The 20,000-nt window shown below is 51.9% G+C and overlaps 1 long non-coding RNA gene across 2 annotated transcripts in view; it reads right to left on the bottom strand.

The window, feature by feature from the left end:
- LOC132535454 (uncharacterized) overlaps positions 1-20,000 on the bottom strand; it is an 81,520-nt gene that overhangs the window by 48,039 nt on the left and 13,481 nt on the right. The window lies entirely within an intron of this gene.

The raw sequence follows: 20,000 nt of genomic DNA, 5'->3' as shown, positions 1-20,000 counted from the left end.
CCTCCTCAACCCGGGGGGCTTCTGATCCCCAAGACTGCAGAATTCCAGCCGGACGCTCAGCAGATAGCACGGAGAGAACCAGGCTCGCCCTACGAGCACTGCTTTTTACAGCTCTCTGGGAGACGCTGGAGGCCACGGCGCACTCACGGACACCTCAATGTCGCCTGACTCATCGAGAATTAGTAGCCGTAGCTCCTCAACAATTACTGTCCATTTAAGTACTTCCTTGGCTCTCAGGAAACGTTGTTTGAGCCCATCCAGTGAGGGATTACGTGCTCATTCTGGCTTGTTTTCAAGATTACTCTCCCCCCACGCCTCCCCCAGACCATCGTGGCCGGGCTTCATTCTGCTCAGGCTCGGTAGACTCTGAGACAGCCTACCCTTGACGTGCTCAGCGTGCACTTGAGGGAAACGTGTGCTGGCCTCTTCGGAAGATTCAATCGTGCAAGAAGCCGGGGAAGCTTCACGAGCACTGGAGCAGGGCTGCGGGTCTCTCTCTCTCTCTCTCACTTCAGTTTTTCTCTGTCCTACCCAATACATAATAATAATAATATATATTTTAAAGAGGGACCAAGTGGTGTGGTTGAGTACAATGTTACCATGCCAAGGGATCTAAGTTCAAGTCCCCCACTCCCTACCTGTAGGGGGGAAGCTTCACGAGTGGTGGAGCAGGGCTGCAGGTGTCTCTCTCTTTCTCTCCCTATCTCCTTCCCTCTTAATTTCACTGTTTCTAGCCAATAAATAAATATTGGACAAAAAGTGGGGGAGGAAAGAGAGATCATCTCACCACTCTTGCATATATGGGACCAGGGAGCAAACCTGGGGCCTCATGTATCCCGAGTCCCACCATTTCTCGCTGGTCCATCTCCCCTACTCTGGGTCCCTCTCATGACTGTCATTTCACGTCCCTCTCTGGCGGTTTATCCAGGAGCCCTGCCTGCGGATGGAGCTGGCGTCAGAGTCCCGGACACTCTCTGTAGTTGTCACTCCCATCAGGTCTACTGGCTTTTGCTGTGTGACGGTGTTCCCTCCTTAAGCGTGTCCGCCCCAGTGATGGTGACGGTGACCTCCCCTTGATGGGCTGGTCCCTTTATCCTCACGCAGTGCCTGGCTCTGTCTCCAGCCCAGGTCTTTGCTTTGTGATTCATTTTGTTTGAAATGAAGATGGTTGTGCCTTCTCCTCCTCCTCCTCCTCCCTCTCCTACTCTTCCTCTTCCTTCTTCTTCTCCTCCCCTTCGTCTTTTCCCCTCCTCCCCTCCCCTTCCTCCTTTTCTTCTTCCTCCTCCTCTTTCTCCCCCTCCTCCTTCTTTCTTCTCCTGTTTCCCCTTTGCATGAAATGCTCTTCCCATCCTTCCATTTCAGTCAACACGGGGACACTTTTCTGCTACCCTAGTTTCCTTGCCTTTCTTATCTCTTGTCTTTTTAACATTTCTTTATTGGGGGGTTAATGTTTACAGTTGACAGTGAACACAATAGTTTGTACATGCAGAACATTTCTCAGTTTGCCACATAACCCAACCCCCACTAGGTCCTCTGTCATCCTTTTCCAGGACCTGGACTCTCCCCCCACCCACCCCAGAGTCCTTGACTTTGGTGCAATACACCAATTCCAGTTTAGGTTCAACTTGTGTTTTCTCTTCTGATCTTGTTTTTCAACTTCTGCCTGAGAGTGAGATCATCCCATATTCATCCTTCTGTTTCTGACTTATTTCACTTAATATGAATTTTTCAAGGTCCATCCAAGATCGGCTGAAAATGGTGAAGTCACCATTTTTAATAGCTGAGTAGTATTCCATTGTGTGTATAGACCACAACTTGCTCAGCCACTCATCTGTTGTTGGACACCTGGGTTGCTTCCAGGTTTTGGCTATTACCAATTGTGCTGCTAAGAACATATGTGTACACAGATCTTTTTGGATGGGTGTGTTGGGTTCCTTAGGATATATCCCCAGGAGAGGAATTGCAGGATCATAGGGTAGGTCCATTTCTAGCCTTCTGAGAGTTCTCCAGACTGTTCTCCACAGAGGTTGGACCTATTGACATTCCCACCAGCAGTGCAGGAGGGTTCCTTGTCCTCACAACTTCTCCAGCATTTGCTGCTGCTCCCCTTTCTGTGGTCAGGAGACAGGGATACAGACACTGCACGGCCCTATGAGCCATCTCCCTGGGCCCCCGCCAACCTCCACCTTCCCCTCCTGGTCGCAGGCCTGGATGGGCCGGGCTGCACTGACGTGGCCCCCTGCTCTGGCAGGCCCTCCTCACCCCTGCACTCACTGTGCCCCCACCCAGGCCCGCCCCCCTTGCCTGTGCCCGTCACCCCGCCCTGCTCTGCCACTTAAGCCCCTGGTTCTATAGTGCATCTCATTATTCTGATTAATCACATCCACCCACCCGTGCTCATCATCAGTGAGGATTTGGCAGTGCCAGAGGTTACTGGGATCAGCCGGTGGCCCTCTCTGGCTTGCGTTCGGGACAGTGACAGGCAGGGTGGAGGGTGGGCGACAATGGTGTGTCACAGAGCTGAGCGACCCAGCCTTAAACTGTGAGCAGCGCAGGTGGTGAGAGGGGACGTCCCAGAGCCTGGTCTAGCACTTCCCATCCTCCGTGTCTGAGCTGAAGCAAAGATTTCAAAAAAGCACAGTGATTACACGCTCTCTCTCTTAGATCCTGATACTTACATGCCTCCCTCCTATATCTTAAAGCTGACTAAGTTCTAGAAACTTCTCCCAGAGCATGACCTTTAACAGTAACTGGTGTGTGTGTGTGGGGGGGGGCAGATGATGGTGCACCTGGTAGAGGGCACACGTTACCACGCACAAGGACCCAGGATCAAGCCCCTGGTCCCCACCTGTAGGGGTAGCTTCACAAGTGGTGAAGCAAGGCTGCAGCTGTCTCTCTGTCTCTCTTTCCCTCTGTCTCCCCCTTCCTCTCAGCTCCTCTCTCTCTCTCTCCCTCCCTCCCTCTCTCTTTTTTAACCAGTGCACTGATCAACTCTGGCTTATAGTGTTGTAGGGGATTAAACCTGGGACTTCGGAGTCTCAGGCATGAGAGTCTCTTTGCATAAACACCATGCTATTTACTCTTGCCCTCTTTTTTTAAAAAAAAGATTATTTATAGATTTATTAGGAAGGTAGGAGGAAAGAGAGAAAGAACCAGACGTCACTCTGGTACATGTGCTGCTGGGGATCAAACCCAGGACCTCATGCTTGAGAGTCCAATGCTTTATCCACTGCACCACCTCCCAGACCACTCCTCACAGTTCCTCTCTACCTAAAAGTAACAAATAAGGTATCAAGTGATTAAAAAAAAAAAATCTGGGTGGAACCTTCTAGTCCGGGGCCAGCCCGGGGCCAACACAAGGCAAGAGCCGCTGCACAGATGGGTGAGCCCCGGTCAGGAGCAAAGATGTTTTCAGAGACTTGTAGCGCCTCCCCTCCCGGGGCGAGCCAGGTGGGCCGGGCACCGCCATGCAGGACACGAGAGGTGTACAGTGGTCCTGCAGGCCTGGTGTCCCCGTGCCCATGCCCATGCCCGCTCTCGGGGCCTCCACTGCGTGGCTCGTGTCCCTGTGTTCCTCCTTGTCCCGGTCCCACACACCTGCCAGGATTAGCAGGACAAAGGCCTGTCTGCTTCCAGATGAAGATTCTCTGAGGAGATGCCTTTGTCATTTCTCAGGGGTCCCTCCAGAGAATCTTCCAGAATGGAGCTAAGAGTTGGGGAGGGGGAGGGGGAGAACAAAGACACCAGCCTGGTGTTATGGTCTCTCAGGGACCCGGCCAGGCAGAGTCTGTGAGCAATGACAGGAAGTTGTCAGGGGCGGTGCGACCCATTGTGCAGGCTCCTGGGGCCAGCAGACTCGCCTGGACCACTTTCACAAAAGGCTCAGCCGGGATCCTTACACTGGTCCTTGCGCTGGGCGCCACCTGCGCTTAACCTGCTGTGCTACCGCCCGACTCCTGTGACACACTTTCATTTCCCCCTTAAGTGCTTCAATTCCTTGACCGGAAATCGTCCCAATTACTCAAGTAATTCTCAGAACACAAAAAAACCTTCAGCTAATAAAGTGAGCGTGAGATTTCCTTAAATACCCTAACACCTTGCAATGTCATTATCACCACCAGGGTTATCACTGAGGTCCAGTGCTGCTCCCAGAGGCCACATTTCCTCCCTTCCTTCCACTCTCGCTCCTTCCTTTCTCTTTCTTTTCTTTCTTTTTCTTCCTTCCTTCTTTCCTTCCTTCCTTCCTCCCCCTTTCCTTTCTTTCTCTTTACCAGAGCCCTGCTCAGCTCTAACTGATGATGGTCCTGGGGATTGAACCTGAGAGCTGAGAGCCTCAGGCTTGAAAGTCATTTGCAGGGAGTGGGGGGGGGGGTAGCGCAGTGGGTTAAGCGCACGTGGTACAAAGCGCAAGGACCAGTGTAAGGATCCCGGTTCGAGCCCCCGACTCCCCACCTGCAGGGGAGTCACTTCACAGGCGGTGAAGCAGGTCTGCAAGTGTCTTTCTCTCCCCCTCTGTTTTCCCCTCCTCTCTCCATTTCTCTCTGTCCTGTCCAACAACGATGACATCATCAACAACTACAAAAACAACAACAAAAAAGGGGAACAAAAGGGAAAAAAATAAATATTTAATAAAAAGAAAGTCATTTGCAGAATCATTATACAGTCTCCTCAGCCTAATGATTTCTTTACTTATTAATTAATCAATTAATTTATTTTATGCCTCCAGGGTTATCGCTGGGGCTTGGTGCCTGCACTACGAATCTACTGTTCCTGGAGGCCATTTTTTCCCCATTTTGTTGCCCTTGTTGTAGTTGTTATAGCTGTTGTTTTTGGGTAGGAAAGAGAGAAATGGAGAGAGGAGGGGAAGACAAGAGAGGGGGAGAGAAAGACAGACACCTGCAGACCTGCTTTGCCACTTGTGAAGCGACCCCCCTGCAGCTGGGGAGCTGGGGGCTCGAACTGGGATCCTTACTCTGGTCCTTGCACTTTGTGCCATGTGCACTCGACCCGCTGCCCTACCGCCACCCCTGTTTATTTATTTTTATATTACAGAATTACATGTCAACAAGGGTCGGAATCTACACCATTCCCGCGACCAGAGTCCTGAGTCTCCAGTCTCCCACTGCAATCCCACCTTTATACATAACTGCCCCCTTCTTTTCTGGTTCATCCTCTCTTCTCCTCCAAGCCACTCGTGACACCATAGCCCCTCCATCTGTCCCTCTCCTTTTCCTTCTCTCTCGGTGCTGATGGAGCTGGAGTGCAGAGGCCTCTTATCCTCATCCTATCACATCTCCCCCGCTGGGAGTCTGGATCAAGGTTATTTATGGGGAGATGATTTCTTTTTATTTATTTATGTTCCTTTTATTTTATTTGATAGGACAGAGATATTGAGAGGGGAGAGGGAGACAAAGGGGGTAAAAGAGAGACATCTGCAGACCCACTTCACCACTCATGAAGCGTGCCCCCTGCAGGTGGGGACTGGGGACTTGAACCCGGGTCCTCATGCCTGGTGATATATGCTCAACTGGGTGCACCACCACCTGGTCCCTAGAATGCCACATCTTTTTTGGATTTTATTGTTTTTTTAAATCTTTATTTACTGGATAGAGACAGTCAGAAATCAAGAGGGAAGGGGGTGACAGAGAGGGAGAGAGACAGAGAGACACCTGCAGCCCTGCTTCACCACTTGCAAAGCTTTCCCCCTGCAGGTGGGGACTGGGGGCTCGAACCCGGGTCCTTGTGCACTGTGATATGTGCGCTCAACCAGGTATGCCACCACCTGGCCCCATAATGCCAGATCTTAAGCTAGTTCTGTAATCATGCATTACAAATCCAAACTGGAAGCTGGCGAAGTCCCTGAAATATCATAAATGTATTATTTATTTACTTATTTATGCAAGTCTACAGAATAGAAAATCTTTTTAGCTGTGTGAATGCAGAAGGTTAAATTCAGTTTTTCTTTATTATTATTATTTGCTTATTTATCTGGCTAGAGATAGAAATTGAGAGACAAGGGGATATAGAGAGGGAGAAAGGGAGACACCTGCAGATCAGCTTCACTTGTGAAGCTTCCCCCTTGCAGGTGGGGAGCCGGGGCTTGAACCTGGGTCCTTGTACACAGTAAAGTGTGTGCTCAACCGGGCGTGCTACCACCCGGCCCCTAAAGCCGAGTTTCGATGTGCCCGCATGCTTCTCCACTTGGTTGTCCCTTCCGTGGGGTTGAACCCTGTGCCACCCCTGGACAGCAGTGTCACGGTGTCACCCAGTGAGCCAAGGGTGACAACCTCTTGCCAGGATGCCCCTGGATTCGGGGGCCTGCCTTTTTGGGTGCACTTGGTGCTATTTACTCTGAGGCTGACTCCTCACAGCTCAAAGGGGGCACTGCAAAGTCTGCTACGCACATCCCCCCATGCACGCATGCATCAGCCATCCATCTGTCCGTTTGTCCATCCATCCATCCATCCATCCATCCATCCATCCATCCATCCATCCATCCATCATCCGTCCATCCCTTCCAGCCAGCCGCAAGCCCTAATCGGGTGGCCCGGGGCTGTAGCTGTCTCTGTGTCATCTCTCAGGTTCTGCACAGGTCCCTCTGAGAGTGAGAGTGTGACTTCCTGAAACCCTGCATTCCTCTCTCCTCCTCCCTCTAGCTTGTGCTGTCAGGCTCCTGCGCTGATGGTGCTAATAGTCTGGAGGAAGCTCATGTCAGGAGTCCAGGTGGTTGAGTACACATGCTATAGGGCACAAAGACCTGGGTTCAAGCCCCCTGCCCCTCACTTGCAGGGGAAAAGCTTCACAAGTGGTGAAGCAGGGCTGTAGGTGTCTCTCCCCTTCCCTCTCTCAATTTCTCTTTGTCTCTATCAAAGAAACAAACAAACAAATAAATAAAGGTTACCTTGGGGCTAAGTGGTGGCACCCCTGGCTAAGTGCATGTGTTACAATGCTCAAGGACCCAGGTTCAAGCCCTCGGTCCCCTCCTGCAGGGGAGAGCTTCCTGAGCAGTGAAGCAGGTCTGCGGTGTCTCTCTGTCTCTGTCTCTCTATCTTCCCTCTCGATTTCTCTCTGTTCTATCAAATAAAACAAGTAAAGTTTTAAAAACATAGGAATTTTTTTAAAAAAAAGATAAAAAATGAAAAAGAAGCTTACATCAGTTGTTTCTGGCAAAAGGGACTCTCAAGAGGTCCCACGGCTGACTTGTTCCGTGTGGCGGCCTGGGACTCAAACCTGGGTCCCAGTACAAGGCAGTGTGCGCTCTCTGCCGGGTGGGTGAGTCACCTGCCAGCCCTGGGAAATCTGGTTTTCACGTGATATATATCAGCTCTGGGATATCTATCTGGCTGAGTCTGGGGTTTAATCGGGGGCCACAGAATTCTGATGTTGCTGTGTCCCCAGCCCTCGCATACTAGCTGGACATGACAGCAAAGGTCACGAAGACAGACACGGGAGAAGAGACAGGCAAGCTAGTCGAACGCCGAGTCTTTTGGAATGTTCTGGCTCTCCTGCCAAAGACAAGGCCTCCTGCCTCTGGCGGGCAGGGCACAGAGATGTTCCTGCAGGGGTGTCGTGCAGAGGACGTGTCTCCCTTCCCTTCGCTTGCCTCCGTCTCCACACGCCTGCGCTGGCCTGCTTGAGTGCGGGCACCATGCCAGGGGCAGGCTTCCAACAATGAGCAAGAAGAAGTCACCTTGTCTCCCAGCAAGAGGGCCATTGAAATCCTGTACAAAGGCTTCCACTGTTAGAGCCCTCTGTCTGTCTCACCTCTGTGCTCCTGGGAGCCTGTGCTCCTGCCAAGGGCTCTCATGACCCGCATCCCATCTGACTCTGTCTAAACCACTCCCTCCGAAGTTCCTTCTTGCAGGCTGGCCGATGGCGTACCTGGTAGAATGCACCTGTTAGCATGCACAAGGACCCGAGTTCAAGCCCCCGGCCCCCACCCTCCAGGGAGGAAGTGTCACAGGTGGTAGAGCAAGTCTGCAGGGGTCTCTCTTTCTCTCTCCCACTTTGTCACCCCCTCCTCCCCTCTCCCAATTTCCTTCTTTTTCTATCTAATAATAAATAAAATTTAGGGGCCAGGTGGTGGTGCACCTGGTCGAGCACACGTTATAGTGAGCAAGGACCCTGGTCCAAGCGCCTGGTCCCCACCTGCAGGGGCAAAGTTTCACAAGTGGTGAATCAGGGCTGCAAGTGTCCGTCTCTCGTCCTCTGTTTTCCCCCTCCCTTCACAAGTCTCTCTGTCTCTATCCAATAATAAAATAAATAAATAAAAACAGTTTGGGACCCGGCGGTGGCACACCTAGTTAAACACACACACTACAGTAGGCAAGGACCCAGGTTCAATCCCCTAGTCCCCACCTACAGAAGGGAAAGCTTCACGGGTGGTGAAGCAGGGCTGCAGGTGTCTCTCTGTCTCTTTCCTTCTCTCTACCTCCCCCTCCCCTCTCAATTTCTGCCTCTATCTAATAAAAAAAATAAATAAAATTTTTAAAAAAGGATAAAATTTAAACCAAAGAAATACCTTCTTCTCACCCCCCACCCCCGCCCTGCACATCACACCTCCGGATTCCAAGGTCTCATCCATCAAATCGCCCGTGAGGACCAGAAAGGTCCCTGCAGAGAGAAGCAAGGAGGCGGAGACCTTATCTGCCTGGGATCTCTGAGTATCTGCAGAGGGAATCCCGCCCCTCACTGCGAGCAGATAGGGAAGGAGAGGAGGCTGATAAGTAAGATCTGGGACAGTTTCTTCCAAGGTAATTCAGGGCTTGGGGAGTGGGGGCATGGGTGGCACTTTCTGGGGTGGGAGGCTTCGGCTCCAGGCCTCAGTTGTGTCTGTGCAGGCCTGTGCCCAGCGTCCTTGGGCCCGTGGATGAGGCAAGGTGCTGGGAGAACCGCCCTACCCCATCCATATGCATGAGTGTCCCCACCCTGGCGGCCCCTGGCATATTTCATCCGCCCGGCCCCGCTCACGCTGATTTTCATAACGCCCGTCGCCTTGCAGTATTAATGGGACTCTCGGTGGGAAAGGACAAGAGGTGCATTTTTAATGTTCATCTGACAGTTGCGAATTTCACTTGAGGTTGTTCAGGGGATCTGATTGTTGGCAGAGAGGAGCAGGAGAGCCGGCGAGATTAATGGGCCCGCCGCCCCCTGGAGTTGTATCCCCCGGCCCTGCCTGCACCCCGAAAAGTAATAAGGAGCCTGGTGCACCCTCCTCCTTCTTGGAGGACGAGGAGCCCCGGATGCTGAGATGAGGGCTTGTTTGAATTAACTCTCACCTCAGCCCAGTGGCCTGCTCTGAGGGCCCCATGCTGCACCTGTGTCTCCCTCTGGTGCGACTTAAGAGGACTCTCCTGACCCCCTCATTCCTCTCCTGCTCTTCCTCCTCTCCCTTTCCCTCTATCTTTTCTTCCTTTTCTCCTTTCCTCTCCTCTCCCCTCCCCTCCCCTCCCTTCTCTCTCTCTTCCTCTCTCTCCCTCCCTCTCTCTCTCTCTGTCTCTGTCTCTCTCTCTCTCTGCTCTGCCTTCCTCTGGTTCCGAACTGCTGTCACTCTAGACTGCCACATACTCCCTTTTCCGAGCGTCAGCAGAGAGGGGACATGAGCATTGTGACTCAGAGGGGAGGACAGGGAAGGGCACAGAAAGGAGGAGACGAGGGAGCCAGGGGTCGCTGCTCAGCCTCGGGCAGGAGAGGGGCTTCCCCCACTGACCCTCGTCGCTGCTCCTGACCCTTTAGGGGAGAACTTCATGGAAGTCACAGACACAGGAGGCTCCAGGCCAGAAGTGTTCAGCCCCGTGGGCGACACCTCCAGGGAAAGTTCCCAGGGATGCTGGCTTCTCATGGACTAGGGCAGGTAGCTTTCTTTTTAAAATAATTAATTTATTCATTGGTTAGAGACAGAGAGAAACTGAGAAGTAAGGGGAGCTGGAGAGGAGAGAGGCAGAGACACCCGCAGCCCTGCTTTACCACTCATGAAACTTCCCCCCTGCAGGTGGGAACCAGGGGCTTGAACCCGGGTCCTTACGCGCTGTAATGTCTGCGCTCAACAAGTGTGCTACCACCCAGCCCCCGGGCAGATGCTTTTCCATGTGCAGTGGCCCAGGTTGAGACCCTGACACCATGTGAGCGATGCCACAGCACTAGGAAACTACCTGGTGTTGTAGTCTGTCTGTCTGTCTGTCTATCCTCTATCAGATGGTCTGGAATCATGAAGCCCAGGCTACTCCACCAAAGAAAAAACGATCAATTTGAGGGGCTGAGTGGTGGCGCACCTGGTTGAGCTCACATGTTTAATGCACAAGGACCCAGGTTCGAGCCCCCGGTCCCCACCTGCAGGGGAATAGCTTTGCGAGTGAAGCAGGTGAAGCAGGGCTGCAGGTGTCTCTGTCTCTCTCCTTCTATACCACCTCCTCCCTTCTTGATTTCTGGCTATTACTATCCAGTAAGTAAAGATAATTTTAAAAATTTTTGAAAGACTATCTCTTCGGCATGACCGTGTCTGAGTATTGCGTGGAATCTATTCAGACTTTCACATTGTCCCCGACACTGGTGCCCTGCACTTCGATGTGCTACATCTGACCATCGCTTGTGGACAGAAATGCCACCAGTACAGCTGTCCTGACCCCCCACTCTGCTGCCCTCTGTTCACTGCACTCAGACTCAAACCTTGAGGGGCCAACAGGATGGCTCACCGGGGCAGTGAGTGGGGCATGCGGGTTCGAGCCTGGCTGCCCTGCACTGGAAGCAGCTTTGGTGCTGTGACCTCTCTCACAACCTCTCCTCTCTCTGCTCCCTCTCTCCTTTTTGTCCTCTCTCTCTCCCTCCGTCCCTGTTTCTCCCTCCCTCTCTCTGTCTGAAAATGTTAGTCTGGACTAGGGAAGTGTGCTCTCCACCTCCCCCCCAAGTAAAGTGCTGAGTTTCTGGTTGTGTCCCTTTGACCTGACCGGTCCTCTTGCCTGGGGACAGCTCCAGAGCGTGCGTCACAGGCCAGGAGGCAGGTGTACCAGCAGCCAGACCTCCAACACAGTGGCGTGAGCAGGGACCATTCCTGGCTTCTCGGGCCAGATGGCTCTCAGCCTCTCCACTCCAGGCAGGGGGCTCAGGGGACAGGCCGCCCCAGGCTCCCGGGTGTGACCATGCCCCAGACAGGATGGAGTCACAGTAACAGCCTGGAGACCGCAGCCTGAGGGCTGGGTCTCCGGGAGCCCAGACTAAGGTGCCTCCTCCACGCTGACCACCAGTCTTCAGAGTCTGGGGTCTCAGCCGGGGCGCTGAGTGGCATCAAGCAAGGGTCACCACAAGCTCCCTCGGCTACCGGGGCCTGATGCCCCATAGTCAGAGCCCCACCAAGTCCCTGCTTTACAGCTGGGGAGACCCCGGCACAGGCAGAGGGGCAAGAGGCTGTGGGCCAGCGGGAAGGCCACCAGAACTCCCAAGCTGCCCCCCACAACTCACTCTCCCCAGAGACCGGGTGCTGGGGGGACAACTGAGGCCACACTGCAGCCCCTCCTCAGGTCCCGTGGGTCAGGGCCTGAAGGCTCATGGAGGGAGGAGGCTGCCGGGCGCAGCAAGCAGGGTCCTTCCCGGGTCAGGGTTCCAGGCCCCTTCTACACACACAAATCACCAAGGAGATGCACCCCAGGTGGGGGTAGACAGCATAATGGTTCTACAAAGAGACTCTCATGCCTGGGGCTCCAAAGTCCCAGGTTCAGTCCCCTGTAGGAAGAAAGAGACTTTCTGAGGGCCCGCAAGACAGCTCACTGGAGAAGATGCCCACTCTGCCACCCAGCCTCAAGCCCAGCCCTACCACACTAGAGGAAGATCCAGGTTTCCCCTTCATCTAGAAAAAGCATGGCTGTGGGGATATGGCTCAGTGGTGAAGTGTAAAGACTCTCCTGTCTGAGGCTCTGAGGCTCCAGGTTCAGTCCCCCGGCACCTCCTGTGCTGATGGTGCACCCGTGGCACCATCAGCCAGAGCTGAGCAGGACTCTGGCCTCTCTGTCCATCTCCACCTCTGACTCTTTCTCTCATTAAGAAGATCAATTAAAAAAAAATTAAAGTGTTTTGGGGAGCAGGAGGATGGGCACCCAGCTGAGCACATGTTCCCATATGCTTAAGGACCTGGGTTCAAGCCCCTGCTCCCAACGTGCGTGGGGGGGGGGGCTTCATGAGTGGTGGAGCATGGCTGCATGTATCTTTCTCTCTCTCTCTTTTTAAAACTATTACTGTTATTAATTTTTACAGAGAGAAATTGAGGGAGAGGGAGAGAGAGACAGAGAGACACCTGCAGCCCTGTTTCACCACTCGTAAAGCTTTCCCCCTGCTGGTGGAGAACAGGGGCTGAACCCAGGCCCTTGCGCACCATAATGTGAGCACTTAACCAGGTGCACCACCACCTGGCCCCTTTCTCTGTCTTTATCTTCCCTCTTTCTCTGTCTTTATTCCCTCTTTATCTTCCCCTTCCACATCAACTTCTGTCTTCACAAAAGGACCCAGGGAGCAGCAGACGGGCAGACTGCAAGACACTAAGCCCCAGTGATGATCCCAGCGGCAAAGACAACAGCAGTGATGACAAGCACGTCTCCCCACTCTTACTCTTTCTACCTCTGTCTCTGTCCACAAAGAATAACACTATCAGAAGCGATGGATCATCAAGCACTAACACCCAGCAATAACATGACGACAAAACAATTAAAGAAACATAGAGGGGCCGGTCGGTAGCACAGCTGGTTAAGCGCACATGGTGTGAAGCACAAAGACCGGCGTAAGGATCCCGGCTCCCCACCTGCAGGGGGGTCGCTTCACAAGCCATGAAGCAGGTCTGCAGGCGTCTGTCTTTCTCTCCCCCTCTCTGTCTTCCCCTTCTCTCTCCATTTTTCTCTGTCCTATCCAACAACGACGACAACAACAACAATAGCAGCAACAACAATAACAATCACAACAAAGGCAATGAAATGGGAAAAAGTGTCCTCCAGAGGCAGTGGATTCGTACTGCAGGAACTGAGCCCCAGTGATAACCCTGGAGGAAAAAAAAAAAAAGAAATACAATCAAAGGTCAGAGAGACGACATGGTGGTTCTGCAAACATCTTTCACGTCTGTGGCTCTGAAGCTCCAGGTTCAGTTCCCGGCGTCAGCCACCCTGAGTCAGGGCTGAGCAGAGCTCTGGTAAAATAATAATAATTATTATGATAAAGTTTAAAAGGGCAAGTGGGTATTTTTAGACAAAAATCTAGACACGACTTGCAGGGGCATGCACCCACAGCCACGACACCCACTAGTGAAAGGTGTGTCTAGTTCACACCCAGGCAGCCCCGGACGGCACAGTGTGACGGCCATGCTGGCCGGGAGCGTCAGGTAAATGGGACGTATTCCAGCCTTCTCCACTCCACACGACGCTTGTCAGTTTGCGAGCACTGCCTGCCCATATTCTGGGTCGTGATGCCCCAGTACCTGACTACACTTCCTCATCATCAAGGCTACCGGAGGGCTCTGGGATGAGTTTCCGCTTCTGCTGTGCTGGTCACTGCTTCTATGGATGTCCTTGTTATATGCACTTCCGGGGCCTTGGTGTCTGCGTCTGGGGGAGAGGAGGGTGCTGGGTGGGCTTTCTGAAGTGGTCGCACCCATTTACACTCCCAGCACCAGTGTCTGCACTGAGCGCTTGAGATGGTGCTTCTTGAGTTCATACGAAACAGGAGCTCTCCACGTTGCTCACTTACATCTCACTGCCAGTAAGTAGCGCCTCCTCCTTTTTTTTCCCTCTTATACTATGAGCCGTTTCTTGATTCTAGTAAAGTGAGTTTCCTTTCCACATCCTCTGCACGTTGTTTACTGGGTTTTCTGTTTGTTTTCTACTGGCCTACACTACACATCTTCGCATCTGCGACAGCAATTCTGCACCAGGGAGTTGTTAGACACCTGGCTGTGGTCTGCCCTTCCCCGCCTCAGTAAGCGTCGCTCTCACTGTGAAGTCACTTGATTTTAATGATTTCTCTTATTCCTCTTCCTCCTTTTCTTCTTCCGTCTTTCCCCTTTTTCTTTCTACTTTGCCCTTCTTCTTCTTCTGTCTCCTACTCCTTCTTCTCCTCCTTCATCTCCTCCCCATTCCTCCTCTTTTTTCTCCTCCTCCTCTGCCTTCTTTGAGCTAGGAATGCATGCGTGCATGATTCACTGTTCCCGGGGTTGCTTTTCCATTCAGACAGAGAGACAGACACACAGGGAGAGACCGATAGACACCGAGCATCTGGTTGTCCCTGGTGCCAACACTCTACTTGGTCTTGGTACTGGAACCCGGGCCCCATGTGGGCCGGGCCGACGCCCCTCAGGTAACCCAGTCCTCCATCTTCCTGATGGGTTCTCCGTCTCCTGCTTTACAGCCTTCTCACTCATGAGGCCTCCTTGTAGGAAGTTGTCTCTGAGGCCCCATGAGTGGGGTCTCCCTCCTTGCCCCGTCCCACCCCCACCCTCTCTAAGGGCAGGAATAGGGGCCTCACGTCGCAGGGTCCCAGCCCGCTCAGGCCTTGGCTCCAAAATTTAAGCCATGTTTGCACAGAACCACTTCTCACCCTCTCTGACCTCTGACCTCTGGTTAAATCCACAGCCAGCCAGGGCTGCCGGGATCCTGGATGGCAGCCCCCCCCCCCCCAGCATCCTCTGGTGCGGGCCGCCATATTGGTTCCTCCTGCTGGTGCTGCTGGAGGGGACAGGGACTCGCGTGCCATCTGCGGGGGAGGCGGAGGCGGAGGCCAGAGAAGGATTTTGGAAAGAGCCAAAGTTTTGACAGGAGTCCCCCGAACCCCACGTGCCAGCTGTCCCCATCTGTCTTGGAGGAATGCAAATGCGGCCTTGTCCCCGGGGCACTGCCCGCGTCCCCTTGTCTGTCCCCTCGTTGGAATTCTGCGAGCGGCCATCTGTCGTCCCTTAACAAATGGCCGCTATAAGAGAAGGCGATCCTAGCACTGATAAGCCCAGAGGCATTTGTTTATATTCTTATAATATGTATCAGATGGAATAGAAACCATCACTTAGAAGTGACAAATAGCACACTGCCTGGGGGGGGCAGGGACATGGCAGCCATGGGCCTGGACAAACTGGACTAGGCCTCGGAGGGCCCCGGGGGGCACAGCTCCCATGTCTAGCTATGGCCAGAGGGCTGGGGTGTGAGCCGGGTAGGGCCTGGAGCCACGGAGGTGGACTTGGCAGCCCTCTGTCCCCAGAGGGCCAGGAGGGCTGACCTTGTGGCCCCTGTCTGTCCTCCCTCCCCGACAGATGACGCCCCCTCTTAGGTTGCTCCCCACTCCTGCCGTTCATGAAGCCAACTATCTGTCTCCTCATCCTCCTTTCCTCGGACCCTGACTTGCTTGCTTCCTTCTTGTCCAGAACGGCTTATTTCCTGGGAGCCCCAGGGGGCTCACGCGTGTGGCCCCCACATTTCTGGGGCATCCTGGGTGCCACCTACTTCCCAGTCAGCCCAAGGCTCCGTGCCTCCTACTCTCTTGCTGCTGGCCCTTCACCTCCAGAAGTGGGTGGCTTTTTTGTTTTGTTTTGTTCATGTGTTTGCTTGTTTTCCCTAAATCCTGGGAGAATGAAGTCTGATAGATATTTTGCTCATCAGATCTGTTAAAAAAAAAAGTGCCAATAGCTTATTTAGGGGCTTTGTCATGTGCACGGCTCAGGTTCAAGCCCGGCCCCCTCTGCATTGAAGGAAATTTCAGTGTTGTAGTCTGTCTGTCTGTCTCTCTCTTTCTCCCTCCCTCTCTCACCCCCTTTTTCTTCTGTCTCTTTCATAAATAAGTAATAAAAAACGAATTTCTGGCAAAAAGATTTCCTCTCCATTTTAAGGGTGATCAGGTAGTGTCCCCAGATGGAGGGAAGGGGGGCTGGGTTTTGCACATAATCCCCTTACCTTCTGGCTGGTGTCGGGGTCCCCACTTTATTCTGGGCCCCCTGCCCCTCCTTCCCATCCCCACACTCTCCCAGTCTGTGGGCAGCCTGCGCCCGTGGGGTGGGTCAGGGAGGGAGGAGAGGACAGAGCTGGTCTCTGAGTAACGCCCTGTCCCAGGCCTCGGACACTGCCTGGCCCAGCCTTGTCTGCTCCTGTCCCCTTTCTTGTCCCATTCTGTCTTTCCCTGTCCCTTTTCATGTGATAGTGGGGACTGGTGGTGTGAGGGTGTGATGTTGAGCCATGGCAGCCATTTTGTGAGCACACGGAGGCAGGGCTGAGACCAAAGACAGCAAAGGTACCAAGAGTCTGAGTTAGACAGCACCACACCTAAGTCTGAGAGCCCGTCCGGTCTTGTTAGTGAGGGAAATCAGCTTCGAATTGTCTAAATTATTCTCAGGAGCAGAATGACACCCCCTCACCCACAGAAAGGTTCGCACTTCACCCCAGACTGGCTGGGGACTGGGTGCCGCTGTGGTGGAGGGTGAGGGGAGCAGGTGGGATGGAGGCTCCAGGTCTGCTGGCCTGGGGTGGATGCTGGGTGGGTAGTGGCTAGCCAGGGTGACTCAAACGCATGAGGCACCGAGGTCCTGGGTTCAATCCCTGCGTCCACCAGAAGCCAGAGCTTCTGAGTCAAGTTATGAAACAAAAACCCTGAATGTGGAGATTGGGGTGGGGGTAGCCCATGCAGAAGGCTGGGGGTGGGGGTAGCCCATGCAGAAGGCTCTGGGTTCAACCCACCACCACATGGGGCACCGCAATGCTGAGAGGAGCTCTGCGGCTGGGAGAGTGGGGCTGTGGTGTCTTCTCTCTCTCTCTCTCTCTCTCTCTCTCTCTCTCTGAAACAGGCATGTGTGAGGCCCTGATGCTTCAAAAAACAAGTCATAAAGAAACGCATGGAGGGTGGGGAGATATGGTGACACACCTGGTTAAATGCACACGTGGCACCATGCTCAGGGACTCGACTCGGGTTCAAGCCCCCGGTCCCCACCTGCAGGGGCAAAGCTTCATGAGTGGTGAGGCAGGAATACAGGTGTCTCTCTGTCTCTCTTCCTCTCTGTCTCCCCCTTCCCTCTGAATTTACCTCTGACTTTATGCAAATAAATATTAAAAATAAAATAAAAATGTCAAAAAATGAAACAACAGAGAAGAAACTAGTAGGGGAGCACATCTCCAGCCCTGCGCTCACCAGGAGGTGAGTCACATCTTCTGTTTAAGAATCTCTGCAGACAAGTGGGTGTCCACAGTTTGAAACGCAGTGGTTCAAGGGTCAGACTTCCATTGCTGGAAAGGTATATTTCTTTCATTAATATTTTATTCACTATTTACTTACTTATTTATTGTGGATAATGACAGAGAGAAGTTGAGAGGGAGGTGGGAGACAGACAGAGAGACAAAGAGACACCAGCAGCCCTGCTTCAAGATTTGTGAAGCTTCTCCCCTGCAGGTGGGAGGGGCTTGAACCCGGGTCCTTGTGCATTCAACCACGTGCGCCACCACCTGGCCCCTTGGAAAGACTTATTAATATTTTTTTTATTTTATGAGTGACTTAATAATGACTGACAAGACTGTAGGATAAGAGGGGTACAAATCATACAATTCCCACCACCAGAGTCCCCATATCCCATCCCCTCCACTGGACACTTTTCTATTCTTTTTTTGTTTTTATTTATTTTCCCTTTTGTTGCCCCTGTCCTTACGCCGGTCCTTGCGCAGCTTCCCTAGTCTTTACCCCTCTGGGAGTCTGGACCAAAGATCTTTATGGGGAGCAGAAGGTGGGAGTTCTGGCTTCTCCACTGGACATGGGTGTTGGCAGGTGGATCCACACCCCCAGCCTGTGTCTGTCTGTCCCTAATGGGGCAGGGCTCTGGGTGGGGGGGGGGGTCCCAGGACATATTGGTGAGGTCATCTGCCCAGGGAAGTCAGGTTGGTGTCACGGTAGCATCTGTAACTTAGTGGCTGAAAGCACTAAGCTGTAAAGCAGAACAAAGTGTTTAATAATAAGGATCCTAAAGATAAGAATATAGCAGATGACTGTCATACCTCTGGACATCTAATTTTTGACAAAGGGGCCCAAATTATTAAGTGGAGGAAGGAGGGTCTCTTCAATAAATGGTGCTGGGAAAACTGGGTTGAAACATGCAGCAGAATGAAACTGAACCACTTTATCTCACCAGAAACTAAAGTCAACTCCAAATGGATCAAGGACTTGGATGTTAGACTAGAAACTATCAAATACTTAGAGGAAAACATTGGTGGAACACTTTCCCATCTAAACCTCAAGGGCATCTTTGATGAAACAAACCCAACTGCAAGGAAGACCAAAACCAAAATAAAACATCAAGTTGAAAAGCTTCTGACAGCAAAAGAAACCATCACCTAAACAAAGAGACCCCGTGTAGAGTGGGAGAAGATCTTTGCACGCAATACATCAAACAGGAGGCTAATAACCAAATATATAAAGATCCCATCAAACTTCACAACAAAAAAGCAAATGACCCAAATCAAAAGTAGACAGAGGCTATGAATAGAATATTCACTACAGAAAAGACCCAAAAGGCCAATAGACACATGAAAAATTGCTCCAAGTCACTGATTGTCAGAGAAATGCAAATAAAGACAACCATGAGATACCACCTCACCTCTGTGAGAATGTCATACATCAGAAGTGACAGCAGCAACCAATGCTGGAGAGGTTGTGGGGACAAAGGATCCCTCTTGCACTGCTGGTGGGAATTTAAATTGGCCCAAACCCTGTGGAGAGCAGTCTGGAGAACCCTCACAAGGTTAGAAATAGACCTCTCACGTGACCCAGTAACTCCTCTCCTGAGGATATACCCTAGGGAGTCAAGCACACCCATCCAAAAAGGTCTGTGTACACCTATGTTCATAGCAGCACAATTTGTAATAGCCAAAACCTGGAAGCAACCCAGGTGTCCAACATCAGATGAGTGGCTGAGCAAGTTGTGGTCTATAAACACAATGGAATACGACTCAGCTATTAAGAATAATGAACCCACCTCCTCCGACCCATCCTGGGTAGAGCTAGAAGGAGTTATATTAAGTGAGATAAGTCAGAAAGAGAAAGACAAGTATGAGATGACCCCACTCATAAACAGAAATTGAGAAACAAGAAGTGAAAGGGAAACACATAGCAGAAATGGACTGAGTTTGGAGTATTGCACCAGAGTGAGAATCCCTAGGGGTAGGGAGGTGGGGAAGGGTAGATTTTCAGCTCCACTGTAGGGGAGGTGGGGAAGGGTAGATTTTCAGCTCCACTGTAGAGGGGTGGGGGTAGGGACACAGACCTTTGGTTTCTGGAATGGTGCTAATATACACCCTTATTATGTCTTATATAAATCACTATTTAATCAATACAAGAGGGGAACAATAGATTGAATCTCTTGAACTTTTTAATGCATAGACCCCAGTTCTGAGTAGATATTCCTTCAATCTAAGCACCTAAGGTTTCAAACTGGTAACTTGATTGAATTTAAACAGTGGGATTAAATTGCTTATACAATTCTAATAGTGGCTTTTTCTTTGAAATATTAAATCACCTATGACCTTAGACCAACGAAAGGATCGGTGTGCAAGGATCCCGGTTCGAGCCCCTGGCTCCCCCACCTGCATGGGGGACATTTCACAAGAGGTGAAGCAGGTCTGCAGGTGTCTGTCTTTCTCTCCCTTTCTCTGTCTTCCCCTCCTCTCTCAATTTCTCTGTCTTATCCAACAACAACAGCAACAATTACAGCAGCAGCAATGGAAAAAAAAAAAGATGGCCACCAGAAGCAGTGGATTTGTAGTGTAGGCACGGAGCCCCAGTGACAACCCTGGAGGTGAAGGAGGGAGAGAAAGAAAGAAAGAGGGAAAGAAAGAAAGAAAGAAATACAGAAATATACTGAGTGGTCCGGGAGGTGGCACAGTGATAAAGCTTTAGACTCTCAAGCATGAGGTCCCGAGTTCGATCCCCGGCAGCACATGTGCCAGAGTGATGTCTGGTTCTTTCTCTCTCCTCCTATCTTTCTCATAAATGAATAAAAATATTTTAAAAAGAAA

Source organism: Erinaceus europaeus, chromosome 22 (assembly GCF_950295315.1).
Source record: "Erinaceus europaeus chromosome 22, mEriEur2.1, whole genome shotgun sequence".
Classification (NCBI taxonomy): Eukaryota; Metazoa; Chordata; class Mammalia; order Eulipotyphla; family Erinaceidae; genus Erinaceus; species Erinaceus europaeus.
This window is presented reverse-complemented; position numbering and strand designations above follow the sequence as displayed.